The sequence below is a fragment of the Polypterus senegalus genome, chromosome 3 (genome assembly GCF_016835505.1).
Source record: "Polypterus senegalus isolate Bchr_013 chromosome 3, ASM1683550v1, whole genome shotgun sequence".
NCBI classification, from domain to species: Eukaryota; Metazoa; Chordata; class Cladistia; order Polypteriformes; family Polypteridae; genus Polypterus; species Polypterus senegalus.
This window is the reverse complement of record NC_053156.1, coordinates 264303276-264318576: the sequence shown is the minus strand read 5'-3', so window position 1 is coordinate 264318576 and position 15301 is coordinate 264303276.

Below are 15301 nucleotides of genomic sequence, written 5' to 3'. Positions count from 1 at the left end.
AGAACATTGCTGTATTTTTCACTCAAAAAATTAATGATATTAGAGATAACATAGTATATCTCCCCAACACTGCAGAACCTCCAAAGCCCCGGTACTCCGTTATAAACAAATTAAATGCTTTCACCAGGATAGATTTACCTGAATTACATAGTATAATCTCTCAACTGAAACCCTCCACCTGCGTCCTTGACCCAATACCAACAAGGTTTTTCAAAGAAATATCAGGCGTTCTAATTGACAATATTCTGGACATAGTAAATTCATCATTAGATACGGGGGTCTTTCCAGACTGTCTTAAGACTGCTGTAGTTAAACCCCTTCTTAAGAAACATAATCTTGACCCCTCGCTCTTGAAAATTTTAGACCCATCTCTAACCTGCCCTTCTTAAGTAAAATTCTAGAGAAGGCAGTCATTATGCAGTTAAATGACCACCTAAATAAACATGCTATTCTTGATAAATTTCAGTCAGGTTTTAGAACAAATCACAGCACAGAAACTGCACTCGTTAAAGTAGTAAATGACTTGCGGGTAAATGCAGACAGAGGCCATTTATCTGTTCTCATCCTCTTAGATCTGAGTGCTGCATTTGACACCATTGATCACAACATTCTTAGAAATCGCCTTAGTCAATGGGTGGGCCTCTCTGGCAGTGTCTTAAATTGGTTTGAATCCTACCTGGCAGGGAGAAAATATTTTGTTAGTTGTGGTAATTACAACTCGAAGACACATGATATCCAATATGGTGTTCCACAAGGCTCTATCCTGGGTCCGCTGCTATTCTCAATCTACATGCTTCCGTTAGGTCAGATTATCTCAGGTTACAACGTGAGCTACCACAGCTATGCTGATGACACACAGCTGTACTTATCAATAGCACCTGATGACCCGATTCTATTGATTCACTAACACAATGTCTGACTAGTATCTCAGAATGGATGAATAGTAATTTTCTCAAGTTAAATAAAGAGAAAACTGAAATTTTAGTGATCAGCAATAATGGATACAATGAGGCTATTAGAAATAAACTGGATACATTAGGATTAAAAGTCAAGACGGAGGTAAAAAGCTTAGGGGTGATTGTTGACTGTAATCTGAATTTTAAATCATATTAATCAGATCACTAGGACAGCATTTTTTCACTTAAGAAACATAAGTAAAGTTAGACCTCTTATATCACTGAAAGATGCTGAGAAATTAGTTCACGCTTTTGTTTTCAGTCGACTAGATTACTGTAACGCACTCCTCTCAGGACTACCCAAAAAAGATATAAATCGTTTGCAACGAGTGCAGAATGCAGCTGCTAGAATCCTAACTGGGAAAAGAAAATCCGAACACATTTCTCCAGTTTTGATGTCACTACACTGGTTACCTGTGTCATTCAGGATTGACTTTAAAATTCTGCTTATGGTTTATAAAGCCTTAAATAATCTCGCTCCATCTTATATATCGGAATGCCTGACACGTTATATTCCAAATCGTAACCTTAGATCTTCAAATGAGTGTCTCCTTAGAATTCCAAGAACAAAACTTAAAAGAAGTGGTGAGGCGGCCTTCTGCTGCTATGCACCTAAAATCTGGAATAGCCTGCCAATAGGAATTCGCCAGGCTGATACAGTAGAGCACTTTAAAACACTGCTGAAAACACATTACTTTAACATGGCCTTTTATAACTTCACTTTAACTTAATCCTGATACTCTGTATGTTCAATTCATCACAATAACTATTCATGGTGGCTCTAAAATCTGTACTGACCCCAACTCTCTTTTCTGTTTCCTTTTCTGGCCTGCGCAACCACCATCTACTCAAAGCACCGTGATGTTCCAACAATGATGGACGGATTAAAAGGCAGAAGTCTACGTGACCATCAACATCAAGTGACTCCGTGAGAACCCTAACTACAAAGAGGACTGTTTCATTTATGTTAGCTAGAATGCCCAGAGGGGACTGGGTGGTCTCGTGGCCTGGAACCCTACAGATTTTATTTTTTTCTCCAGCCGTCTGGAGTTTTTTTCTGTCCACCCTGGCCATCAGACCTTACTCCTTTTCTATGTTAACTAATGCTGTCTTATTTTAATTTCTTATTTTGTCTTTTCTTATTTTTTTTCTTCATTATATAAAGCACTTCGAGGTACATTATTTATATGAAAATATGCTATATAAATAAATGTTGTTGTTGTTGCCATTACATTGTGATATTTACATGGCATGTTCAATGTTTACACGTTAATGTTAAACTGATGATGTATAAATTAAAATGAAATTAATAGTAACTATTGAAAGAATATGCGTTATATTGAATACAGTTTTTAATATCGTGTACACATTTATATTTCCATGACACAAAAATTCAGATGGTTGTTTAAACAAAGTACTACTTCTGGTTGAGTATTTTTTCTCAAATTTCAAATGTGTTTGATTCTTATCATTATAAAAACCTATACACAATTTGAATCATCTACTGTATCTGTAATTATAACCATAGTTTACTTCATGAAAGTATTCATATTCAGTTGCTGGAAGTGGACCAAAAGTGATTAGGATTTCTTATTTTTGATGTAAAGCAGGTGTACAGAATCTCACTGACCGAGGTCAAAGCGTTCGAGTTCGAGTATTCGCGGTTACACAGACAGACATCATTTAAAATGGTATTTTTGGACTCAGGAAGGTCTAAAATGTCGAGATTCATCAAAATCTCGAGGTCGAATTTCTTCACGATTCCTATACTTCCTCTATACTATACACAGTAGAACCTCTGGTCATGAACGTTTCTGAACACGTACAAATCGGGTCACGACCACACGCTCTGGTGGCGAACAGAAACACTGGCGGCCAGTTTCCCTACGTGTGTTCGTACGTGCCAATGATCCCCGTTCTCCGTTTCCCATTTTCTTTTGTTTGCGTATACAGGGCCTAACAAAGCAGCTGATGTTGCAAAAGGAGTTACAGTGTTAACCAAGCAGAGGCCTCAAGTGCTGGAGGAGGTGAGAAAACTGTTGCTAGTGTGGCTGAACGAGAAGCACCTTGCAGGGGATAGCGTAAGCAAGGCGATCATCGCAGAGAAAGCCAGGAAGATTCATTGCAATTTGCTGAAAAAAGTCCTTCTTCGAGTGGCGAAGGTGAGGAGTTTAAAGCCAGTAGAGGATGGTTTGAAAAGTTTCGCAGGAGACGTGGCATTTCATTTTTTTCCCTGTGCTTAAAACTCATAAAAAAGTGTTTACAGCGAGAGGTTTGTAAGGGTCTAGCGTAAAAACTCTTACAATGTTAGTCTTCTCTGTTGTTCAAGGTTTTTACATTTAGTTTACTATTACACTAATAGTGTAATTAACTATTTATGTACTTAAAAAATATATATATTTACATACAGTTTGTACGGTCTGGAACGGATTCATTAATTTACATACAATCTTATGGGGATATTACGTTCGGATTGCGTCCAAAGTTTTGGAGCGAATTATGGACGTGACCAGAGGTACTACTGTATATGAGAAAATGAAAAGCAGCTCTGAGATCAGCGTTCGCAGACATGGCACTTAGTGAGCACTTTGCCCGCCCCTCTCTCCCTAGTATGCCCACTATCTACTGGTGCTGGCAGACTTGCTGGTGAGCACACACCCAGGGCAGAAAGACTCTAGCAGCCAGGAGACGTGTCCAAAGTGCTCTGACCTGGCAATCGTGGAGCTGCTCTTATGCCAGCTTCGCCAGGCAGTCCTGTCCTCCTCAGACAGATCTCGACTATTTGTGGTGCTTGTCCCTCTCAGCTTCAGACCCAAGTGAGCTACACTCTTATTTCCGTGGCACTCACTGGTTGAAAACACTGTTCTAGTTTGACTGCTGATATTTTCATGTCACTTGCATTTTTCAGAAAGATGTTTTAGATTGTGACACGGTGGCACAGTGGGTAGCGCTGCTGCCTCGCAGTTAGAAGACCTTGGTTCACTTTCCGGGTCCTCCCTTCGTGGAGTTGGCATGTTCTCCCCGTGTCTGTGTGGGTTTCCTCCTACAGTCCAAAGACATGCAGGTTAGGTGCATCGGATTGTCCCTAGTGTGTACTTGGTGTGTGTGTGTGGGTGCCCTGCGGGGGGCTGGCACCCTGTGTTGGCTGGGATTGGCTCCAGCAGACCCCCGTGACCCAGTAGTTGGGATATAGTGGGTTGGATAATGGATGGATGGATGTTTTAGATCTGGTATCCCTGTCGTTGTTCACAATTCTTTGGCACCAACACTTTGAAACAGCAAACAGGGAAAGCAGAAAAAGGCATGATATATGCCACCCTGGGTTAGCCAACTCTGTTAGTCAAAACAAGAGCGAGAAAAAGTCCGTGTGATCACTTGGCTGTCGCTGCATTCTTAAGTCAGGTCGGTCCAAGCTCCTTTAGTGTTCCTTTAAAGAAATAACTGAATTTTCTTTGATTTTTCCTGTACGTTGCGCTCGCTCACCTGTCGTTATGTTAATGGTGGGCATGAACTGTGAACCATGGACGTGAACATGAAATAGTGCGTCGATGATTGTCCAATCACATCAGCCTCAAACGGTTCTAATTCACTGCCAGTAAATGTGGGCAAAATGGGTGGGTGACTGGCAAAATCTGAAAGCAACCAACTAAAGGGCAGCCTCAGGTCACCTGCTTGCTAAAAGATCAGGGACTTAACGTCGACTCTCATTTGGCCGGCGTCCTTCACTCAGGTGTGCGCACAGAATTTAAATAATAAAAGTCAGAACCACTTTTAATGGAAGTTGACATGTCCCGACACCAGGCATGCTGTGCACATACATTGATTTTGGGATTATTTCACATTACCCGATTAAGTAGAGTTTTTAAAATATTTAGGGTGGGGGGGCAGCAGCAGCCCGCATTACAAACCGCCACTCGTCTTGCATCTGATCAGCCTGAAGAACACAGGAAAGTCTCTTTTCCTATTTCCTTTAAGCAGTAAGCGGTTTGGTCTTATTGTCTGCAGATGGTTTGATTGATAGAAAGTTACCTCAAAGGTCTTTATCTCCTAAACAAATCAAATGAGGAGCTCTAGAAAAATATCCAGGGGTGATTCTGACATCGTCAGCTAAATCAGGGAGCGAAAAGGAAAACTAATTTGGGCTCACATAAAAATGGACACCACGTACAGACTGTTCACGTCATCTCATGGTGACTAACAAAACACAGGTGGTCTGATGGTCACTGGGGGTCACAACTTAACAGGGATGTTCGTCTAAGTGACTCTGGTGTGTGTGTGTGTGTGTTCAAAGTGCTCTTTACACGGCCTCCAGATAATCCAAAATGTGGCTGCAAGAATGATTACAAGAACAAGAAAATACGAACACATAACTCCAGTTCTTAAATCCTGGCTCCTGGTTAAGTTTAGGGCAGATTTCAAAATCCTCCTTTTAACATATAAAGCATTAAATGGCCAAGGTCCGGCTTACTTGTCTGAACTTATCATGACTTACAAACCTGAGCGCACATTAAGATCTCAAGATACCGGTCTACTTATGATTCCAAGGATTAATAAAATAACAGTGGGAGGTTGAGGTTTTAGTTACAGGGCCCCTAAACTGCGGAATGGTCTGCCTGCTACTATAAGAGATGCCCCTTCGGTCTCAGCCTTTAAATCCCGGCTCACCACTTCAGTTTAGCACACCCTGACTAGAGCTGCTGATTAACTGTACAGACTGTGTCTCTGTTGCTAGTCATTAGCACTAAAACATAAGTAACATGATAGTTAGAATTTGTTACTAACCTTCACCTATTCTGTTTCTCTTCTCAGTACTCAAATGTGGCACTCGCTGCCACGGCCCACCTGCCAAGTTGTTCTGCCTGCCTGTGGTAAAGTCATCACTGATGGAGGATCACAGGAATGGCCAAATGGGGGAGGCAGCTTGATGGCTGAGGCCTCCAGGACTCTCAACAAATCCAAATCATATTATGTGATATCATTTACTGTTAAATTCTGCTCCATATTTGTAATATTTCTATTTTTATACTGTATTGAGGATTTGTTCTGTGTATTGTATTGTATTGACACCCACTGCACGCCCAACCTACCTGATAAGGGGTCTCTCTTTGAACTGCCTTTCCCGAGGTTTCTTCCATTTTTCCCCTACAAGGTTTTTGGGAGTTTTTCCTTGTCTTCTCAGAGAGTCAAGGCTGGGGGGCTGTCAAGAGGCAGGGCCTGTTAAAGTCCATTGCGGCACTTCCTGTGTGATTTTGGGCTCTACAAAAATAAATTGCATTGTATGGTATATGAATATTGCCACAAGTAAACCCATTAGTTTATGCCCGCCATGCACCATTATACTGCAGTCTCTTTATATTCTCATTTCTGCCCTGATAATTTCCAAATTTTAGGCCCAGGAAAATTCATCAAACTGTGGTCTTTACGGCCAGGAGGTAGATGCTCTTCTCGACATGCTGCACTGCACACGCTCTTGGTGCTGTAATGGAGAACTCTGGGAAACACACTAGTGGACAGCCACCCACTGGATTGTGCAACACAACTCGCCTGTTGTCGTGTCATCTTTACCGATCTGTAATGCTTCCTTTTTATGGATAAAGATACGAATTGAAACAAAACTCTCGAATGGCAAACCACCTAAATAGTGGATTTTATGGGGTGTGAAATCATCAAGCCCAGCATGTTAAAGTGACCCTACCACCCACTGTATGACCTTTTATTGAAGGCTGGTCTGACGCGATTTCTCAACAGAGCCACTCTTGACTGTACTTCCATATCCTGGGAAGGATTCATTTATATTGGCACCTTTTCCTGATATGTGGGCCAGATCATCAGACTGGCCTCAGTTAGGATAACTAAGATTCCTCACTCCTACAGGAATACCAGGTGAGACACAAACATAACCGGATCGGTGAAAAAATCTATATTTATTGATAAATTCCAGCATTCTAAACATTGTCACCTTCTATATACTCCCCCTCCCGATCTCCACACCGCTCCTTACGTATCTTACGTTGATTTGAAACAGCGCTGGAAGTCTTCCTGCCTGAGGCTCTTCAACAGGCTTAACGTTTCTGTCTTCACTTCATCCACTGAAGAAAAATGTTTTCCGTTCAGGTCACTTTTGATTTTCAGGAACAAATAAAAATCACAGGGAGCTAAATCTGGCGAATAGGGAGGATGATCGAGGACAGAAATGTTTCTGTCAGGCGAAAAACTGCTTTACGGAAAAGGAGAAAAGTTGCGAGAAATTCGATGTTGATTCGGCGTTTGATTTTTTTTCACCCGACATTATCGTGTAGCGATTGTTGTGCAAATACTGAGTAGGCTCTTCACAGGATACTGTGCTAATGTGCCTCTGCAGGGCTATGAGAGAGGCATTCGTTAGGAAAAAAGGGACAGAAACTATAAAGAACAAATGTTGCCTTTTTGTCCATTTACAAAGAGCAGAGGCCCGTCTTCAATGACGATATGAGCCCCTTCTGGGGAACGCCGCAGCGGCTCTGTTATTAACCGGCCGGGATGACATTGTCTGTCACCCTCTCGTGTGCGCGTGCCTCCCGCGATCTCATGACGCTAGAAGAAGAAAGTGCGAAGCACCTTAGTACAGTATATGTTTGCCGCGACTTATAAAAGAGATCCCGTATCGGCAGGTTTCTGGGCAATAGCTCGGGCAAGGGAAGATTATTTATATATAAAAAAAAAACTGCTTACTTGCAGTTTTGAGAGAAGCGCCGTTCTCGTCTCAAAGGCTGGCACAGCTATGCGCATGCGTGCGCCGGCCCCTCGCATTTTTTTTATAGTAAATTGCGTGGGGCGGGAGTAGCCACTCTTAGCAGACGCGTTCACGTCATCGCGGGCCCGTGGAGGGATGACGTTTAGCAGCTTAATTGGTTGGCGAGGGGGCGCCGAATACAAAAGGGAATTTCCGGCCTCTACACTTTTTTGTCCTTATATAAATATCTCTGGATTAGCGGATTTATTGGGCTGTGGTTAGTGGTGCGCCGTTTATTTTTGTATATACACCTTTTTCTGTATTTTGAAAACTCTTGTTTTTGGTAATCCCTCTATTATACACTGTTTAGAGGAGCAGCTTCATGACTTGGATTACTGCGGAGAAAGGCAGCTTTATTTTTGCTTTTTGTGTAGGGATGAGTTTTCATTAATTTGTGGCCATTTTTCTTTTTTATTCGGGACTTTCAATCAGCACTGTAAATACTGTATATGGTCATCATTTTTGGGCTCCGTTTTATAACTGTTTTGTGTGTCCTTTGCGGTATTGGACTGGGCATTGATATATATTTTCCACAGGACGTTATTTCTGGTTTTCTTTAAATGCACCTGTAAATAAAACCGCACTTAATTTTTGCAAAAACCCAACCTTTTGTGTCCGTATCTCCCTGTCTTACACTATCATCCTGGTCCCGCATACCAGACCCCTAGAGTGTACGCTGGTGCCCGGCCGGCGGTTTGAGAGGGTGTGCAGGAGGGGATATCCTTCAATGATCCACAGCCGGCTCACTTACTGATGGTTTTCCAGGAAAGCCCCAAGCCCAGTACGGTTATTTTTGTGTCTCACCTCATCGGACTTAATCTGCTGGGCCAAAGAGCACAGTGGCAGCGATGCAACTCCACAAACAGCTACCGTATAAATCGGGACTGGCAACCCAAAAAATCAATCATAAAATCAGACTCCCGACTTGCAGTGCATCCGGAAAGTATTCACAGCGCATCACTTTTTCCACATTTTGTTATGTTACAGCCTTATTCCAAAATAGATTAAATTATTTTTTTTCCTCAGAATTCTACACACAACACCCCATAATGACAACGTGAAAAAAGTTTACTTGAGATTTTTGCAAATTTATTTAAAATAAAAAAACTGAGAAATCAAATTTACATAAGTATTCACAGCCTTTGCCATGAAGCTCAAAATTGATCTCAGGTGCCTCCTGTTTCCCCTGATCATCCTTGAGATGTTTCTGCAGCTTCATTGGAGTCCACCTGTGGTCAATTCAGTTTATTGGACATGATTTGGGAACAACAACATTTATTTATATAGCACATTTTCATACAAACAGTAGCTCAAAGTGCTCTACATAATAAAGAATAGAAAAATAAAAGACACAATAAGAAAAGAAAATAAGTCAACATTAATTAACATTGAATAAGAGTAAGGTCCAATGGCCAGGGTGGACAGAAAAACTCCAGATGGCTGGAGAAAAAAATAAAATCTGTAGGGATTCCAGACCATTAGACTGCCCAGTCCCCTCTACCTAACATAAATGAAACAGTCCTCTTTGGATTTAGGGTTCTCACAGAAGGACTTGATGATGATGATGATGATGGTCACGTAGACTTCTGCCTTTTAATCCATCCATCATTGTTGGAGCATCATGATGCTTTGAGTAGGTGGAGGTGGCGCAGGCCACCACCACAAAGAAACCGGAAAAAAGAAACAGAAGAGAGAGTAGGGGTCAGTATGGATTTTGGAGCCACTGTGAATAATTTTTATGATGCGGCACACACCTGTCTATATAAGGTCCCACAGTTGACAGTTCATGTCAGAGCACAAACCAAGCATGAAGTCAAAGGAATTGTCTGTAGACCTCTGAGGCAGGATTGTCTCGAGGCACAAATCTGGGGAAAGTTACAGAAAAATTTTACTTTGACGGTCCCAATGAGCACAGTGGCCTCCATCATGTGGAAGAAGTTCGAAACCACCAGGGGCCTCATGTATAAACGGTGCGTACGCACAGAAATGTTGCGTAAGAACTTTTCCACGTTCAAATCGCGATGTATAAAACCTACACTTGGCGTAAAGCCACGCACTTTTCCACGGTACCTCATGTCTTGTATGCGCAAGTTCTCCGCTCGGTTTTGCAAACTGGCCGCACCCAGCGTCAAAGCAATGGTACTGTTCTTGTGTGATTACTCTTTATTTTCATGACGCGGCTTTATAAATACACAGAAACTAACCGCATATTGTTTATTAGTGTAATGCATCTGATTGTAATTAACTCGTAACAATATAATGGTCCAGGGAACAGCCATAGTATTCCAAATACCATAACTGCTTTAGCGTTGTTACTCTCACTGCACCTTCTTCTTCTTCTTCTTCTTCTTTCAGCTCCTCCCGTTAGGAGTTGCCACAGCGGATCATCTTTCTCCATATTACTCTCACTGCACGACTCGGAGTATTTATATCACTGTATCTGAGTGTGAATCACAGCAGCAGCTGATCGGAAAGAGAATTATCGCTATACGGCATCAGGCACACGCTGTCTCTGCCACGGCAAAACGTTTTAAAGCCTTTCCTGTACGGACCTCGCGGTTCAGAAACAGTTTCATCCCAAGAACTTTAAATGCAGCCAATCAAGTGCTCCTTGTAGAACTGTTTGTACTTATAAGTACAATCACCCCACTGTAAACTTGCACTACAGTTATAATATCACACAACCTGAGCCACTTTATAAAGCGCGTATTTACATATGATGACGATATCATTTTAAGGTGAAATGCAGCAAAATATGTTTGTTAAATTATACAGATAAAACTTTAACTTCATTTAAATAATCTATATTCTTCACTGGGAGTGTCGTGAAGGATAGAATAATTAAACATGTACTACGAAGATATTTCAATGTTCTTTAAACGTTTTGAAGAATCGGCGCTAAGCTTACAGATGGCTTAACGTCTATTACAGAGCTGATTGTGTGGCGATCGGTTACTTGGGGAAAGAAAAGCACTGACTGCAGTGACGGCTACGCCAATATATATTGAATATAAAACAGAAAGATAAAATAACAACACAGCTAAAAATGCAGCGACAAATTTCGACAAAAGTTAAATGCTTGTGTCATGAGCATGAGGTGGCTATGCAGTGTCTGCAACGGACGTGGCCATCCACCGTGCATGACATTGGCGGGCGAAGGAGCCACCGATTCTTCCTCTGCCCAGTGCCACCACAAGCCTAGAGCGCCCTGAGTACTGCTGCAATAAATTATTTCATCGAAGTGAAACTCATGTTTAATAACGTGCTTTAACTCCTATCATCATGAAAATGACATCACGTATACATCTCAGTATTTTAGTTATTCAGAGAGCTGTAATATCACAAATGTAATGGACTCTGTGTCCAGTTGGAGGAAGAGAGCCGGTTTAAGAAGCAAGTAGTGATTCACACACAGAGCACATAGAAGATCAAATACAAAACAAAGCATTTAACGTGCTACTTTAATTACGATGTGATTTCAGTAACTGGTTAATTAAACGATTTTAAGATGAAGTTTATAATGTTCTACTTTAATGACAAAATAAACTACGTGATTAAAGTGGAAATGTCGAGATTGAAGTTGACATTTTGTGCTTTTTCCCCACCGTGTGCCTTTTTTCTCTGTATCCTAATAAACTTTCATATGACACTCAGACAGTGGGCTACAACGACGGCGACTTTGATATGTGACTTCTTTTTTATTTCTGGCACTGTGCGATTTTGTGAATGTGAGCTTTCAAGTTTCTCCAACACGCTATGTCACTCGATCAACTTCCTTTTGTTGATTATCCCACGGTTTATTTGAACAAATAGTATTTTTTTCCCTTTGCCTCCACTTGGTATTCGCTGAAATTCTCATATTTTCCCCTCGAGCTTTTCCCATTGTCTTTTCACAGAAGGCTGCGCTTAAGGGCGATTTATATTGATTTGCATATTCAAAGAGGCGTAATTCTGGGAGGAGTTGGGGCGTTACATAAAGCGCGTGCACGAGCGTTACTTTTCACGCTGACCGGGATTTATGTAGCGGAAGAACGTGGAAGTTGGAGTACGCAGAGATTCCAGCAACTGGATTTTTCTGTGCGTAAACACATTTCGGTTTTTGTGCTCACGCCATGTTATAGTGCGAGTTCTACGCACGGCGTTATACATGAGGCCCCAGGACTCTTCCTAGAGCTGGCCGGCCATCTAAACGGAGCAATCGGGGCAGAAGGGCCTTAGTCAGGGAGGTGACCAAGAACCCGATGGTCACTCTGTCAGAGCTCCAGAGGTCCTCTGTGGAGAGAGGAGAACCTTCCAGAAGGACAACCATCTCTGCAGCAAACCACCAATCAGGCCTGTATGGTAAAGTGGCCAGACAGAAGCCACTCCTTCGTAAAAGGCACATGGCAGCCCGCTTGGAGTTTGCCAGAAGGCACCTGAAGGACTCTCAGGCCATGAGAAACAAAATTCTCTGGTCTGATGAGACAAAGATTGAACTCTTTGGTGCGAATGCCGGACGTCATGTTTGGAGGAAACCAGGCACCGCTCATCACCAGGCCAATATCATCCCTACAGTGAAACATGGTGGTGGCTGCATCATGCTGTGGGGATGTTTTTCTGTGGCAAGAACTGGGAGACTAGTCAGGATAAAGGGAAAGATGACTGCAGCAACGTACAGAGACATCCTGGATGAAAACCTGCTGCAGGGTGCTCTTGACCTCAGACTGAGGCGACGGTTCATCTTTCAGCAGGACAACGAACCTAAGTACACAGCCAAGATATCAGAGGAGTGGCTTCAGGACAACTCTGTGAATGTCCTTGAGTGGCCCAGCCAGAGCCCAGACTTGAATCCGATTGAACATCTCTGGAGAGATCTTAAAATGGCTGTGCACCGACGCTTCGCATCCAACCTGATGGAGCTTGAGAGGTGCTGCAAAGAGGAATGGACGAAACTGGCCAAGGATAGGTGTGCCAAGCTTGTGGCATCACATTCAAAAAGGGGCTGTAATTGCTGCCAAATGTGCATCGACAAAGTATTGAGCAAAGGCTGTGAATACTTATGTACGTGTGATTTCTGTTTTTTTCATTTTTTATAAATTTGCAAAAATCTCAAGTAAACTTTTTTCACATTGTCATTATGGGGTGTTTGTTGTGTGTAGAATTCTGAGGAAAAAAATGAATTTAATCCATTTTGGAATAAGGCTGTAACATAACAAAATGTGGAAAAAGTGATGCGCTGTATACGCCCGTTCAACAATGCAACACTCACACACACACACACACACACACATATATATACATATTTACACTGCTCAAAAGAAATAAAGGAACACTTTTAATCAGAGTATAGCATAAAGTCAATGAAACTTATGGGATATTAATCTAGTCAGTTAAGTAGCAGAGGGGGTTGTTAATCAGTTTCAGCTGCTGTGGTGTTAATGAAATTAACAACAGATGCACTAGAGGGGCAACAATGAGATGACCCCAAAACAGGAATGGTTTAACAGGTGGAGGCCACTGACATTTTCCCTCCTCATCTTTTCTGACTGTTTCTTCACTAGTTTTGCATTTGGCTACAGTCAGTGTCACTACTGGTAGCATGAGGCGATACTTGGACCCTACAGAGGTTGCACAGGTAGTCCAACTTCTCCAGGATGGCACATCAATACGTGTCATTGCCAGAAGGTTTGCTGTGTCTCCCTGCACAGTCTCAAGGGCATGGAGGAGATTCTGGGAGACAAGCAGTTACTCTAGGAGAGCTGGAGAGGGCCATAGAAGGTCCATAACCCATCAGCAGGACCAGTATCTGCTCCTTTGGGCAAGGAGGAACAGGATGAGCACTGCCAGAGCCCTACAAAATGACCTCCAGCAGGCCACTGGTGTGAATGTCTCTGACCAAACAACCAGAAAGACTTCATGAGGGTGACCCAAGGGCCCCATGTCCTCTAATGGGCCCTGAGCTCACTGCCCAGCAGCATGCAGCTCGATTGGCATTCGCCATAGAATACCAGAATTGGCAGATGCACCACTGGTGCCCTGTGCTTTTACAGATGAGAGCAGGTTCACCCTGAGCACATGACAGAAGTGAAAGGGTCTGTAGAAGCCATGGAGAACATTATGCTGCCTGTAACATCATTCAGCATGAGCAGTTTGGTGGTGGGTTAATGATTGTCTGGAGAGGCATATCCATGGAGGTCACACAGACCGCTACAGGCTTGACAAAGGCACCTTGGCTGCCATTAGGTATCAGGATGAAATCCTTGGACCCATTGTCAGACCCTATGCTGGTACAGTGGCTCCTGGTGCACGACAATTCCTGGCCTCATGTGGTGAGAGTATGCAGGCAGTTCCTGGAGGATGAAGGAATTGATACCATTGACTGGCCACCACACTTTCCTGACCTAAATCCAATAGAACACCTCTGGGACATTATGTTTTGGTCCATCCAATGCCACCAGGTTGCACCTCAGACTGTCCAGGAGCTCAGTGATGCCCTGGTCCAGATCTGGGAGGAGATCCCCCACAACACCATCTGTCATCTCATTAGAAGCATGCACCGATGTTGTCAGGCATGTATACAAGAACACAGGGGCCATACAAAGTGCTGCGTACAATTTTGAGTTGCTGCTCTGATTTTTGGGGCGTCTTTGAATTCAGGGCTCTGTAGGTTGATCATTTTCATTTCCATCAAACGATGTGGCATACTTTCGTTCCTAACACATTACCCAGTCTATATCAGTATAGATATCCAGGAGGATTTCTTTTTCCCATTGAGATCTGATGTGTTTTCAAAGTGTTCCTTTAATTTTTGAGCAGTATATATATATATATGTATATATATATATATATATATATATATATATATATATATATATATATGTATATATATATATATATATGTATATATATATATATATATGTGTATATATATATATATATATATATATATATATATATATATATATATATATATATATATATATATATATATATATATATATATATATATATATATATATATATATATATATATATATATATATATATATATATATATATATATATATATATATATATATATATATATATATATATATATATATATATATATATATATATATATATATATATATATATATATATATATATGTATATATATATATATATATATATATATATATATATATATATATATATATATATATATATACACACACATCTCCTTGCCTCTTCCAATCTCACTTCAGTTTCTCAGATGTATCATTTTTTGTTGCAGCAGCGCAGTTTACCAATTTCTTTTGGCACTTCAACAACTTTTAATTTAAAACCAGCTTCATTTTTTCTTCTGATCAAACGCTCTAAAGGTGAAGAAAAAAAAAAAGGCCGTGTGCTCCATGGTAACTCTGTTAGGTGGACGCTAGCATATCATAATCTCTTGGACCAATCGCGCGAGCTTTCTGCATTCAACTTATACGATCAACATCATAAAATACCAGAAATTATACAATAAAATCAAGTCCTGACTTATGCACGAGTATATACGGTACTTACACATCCAACCGTGCAGACACACCCACATGTAGACTATTCCAGA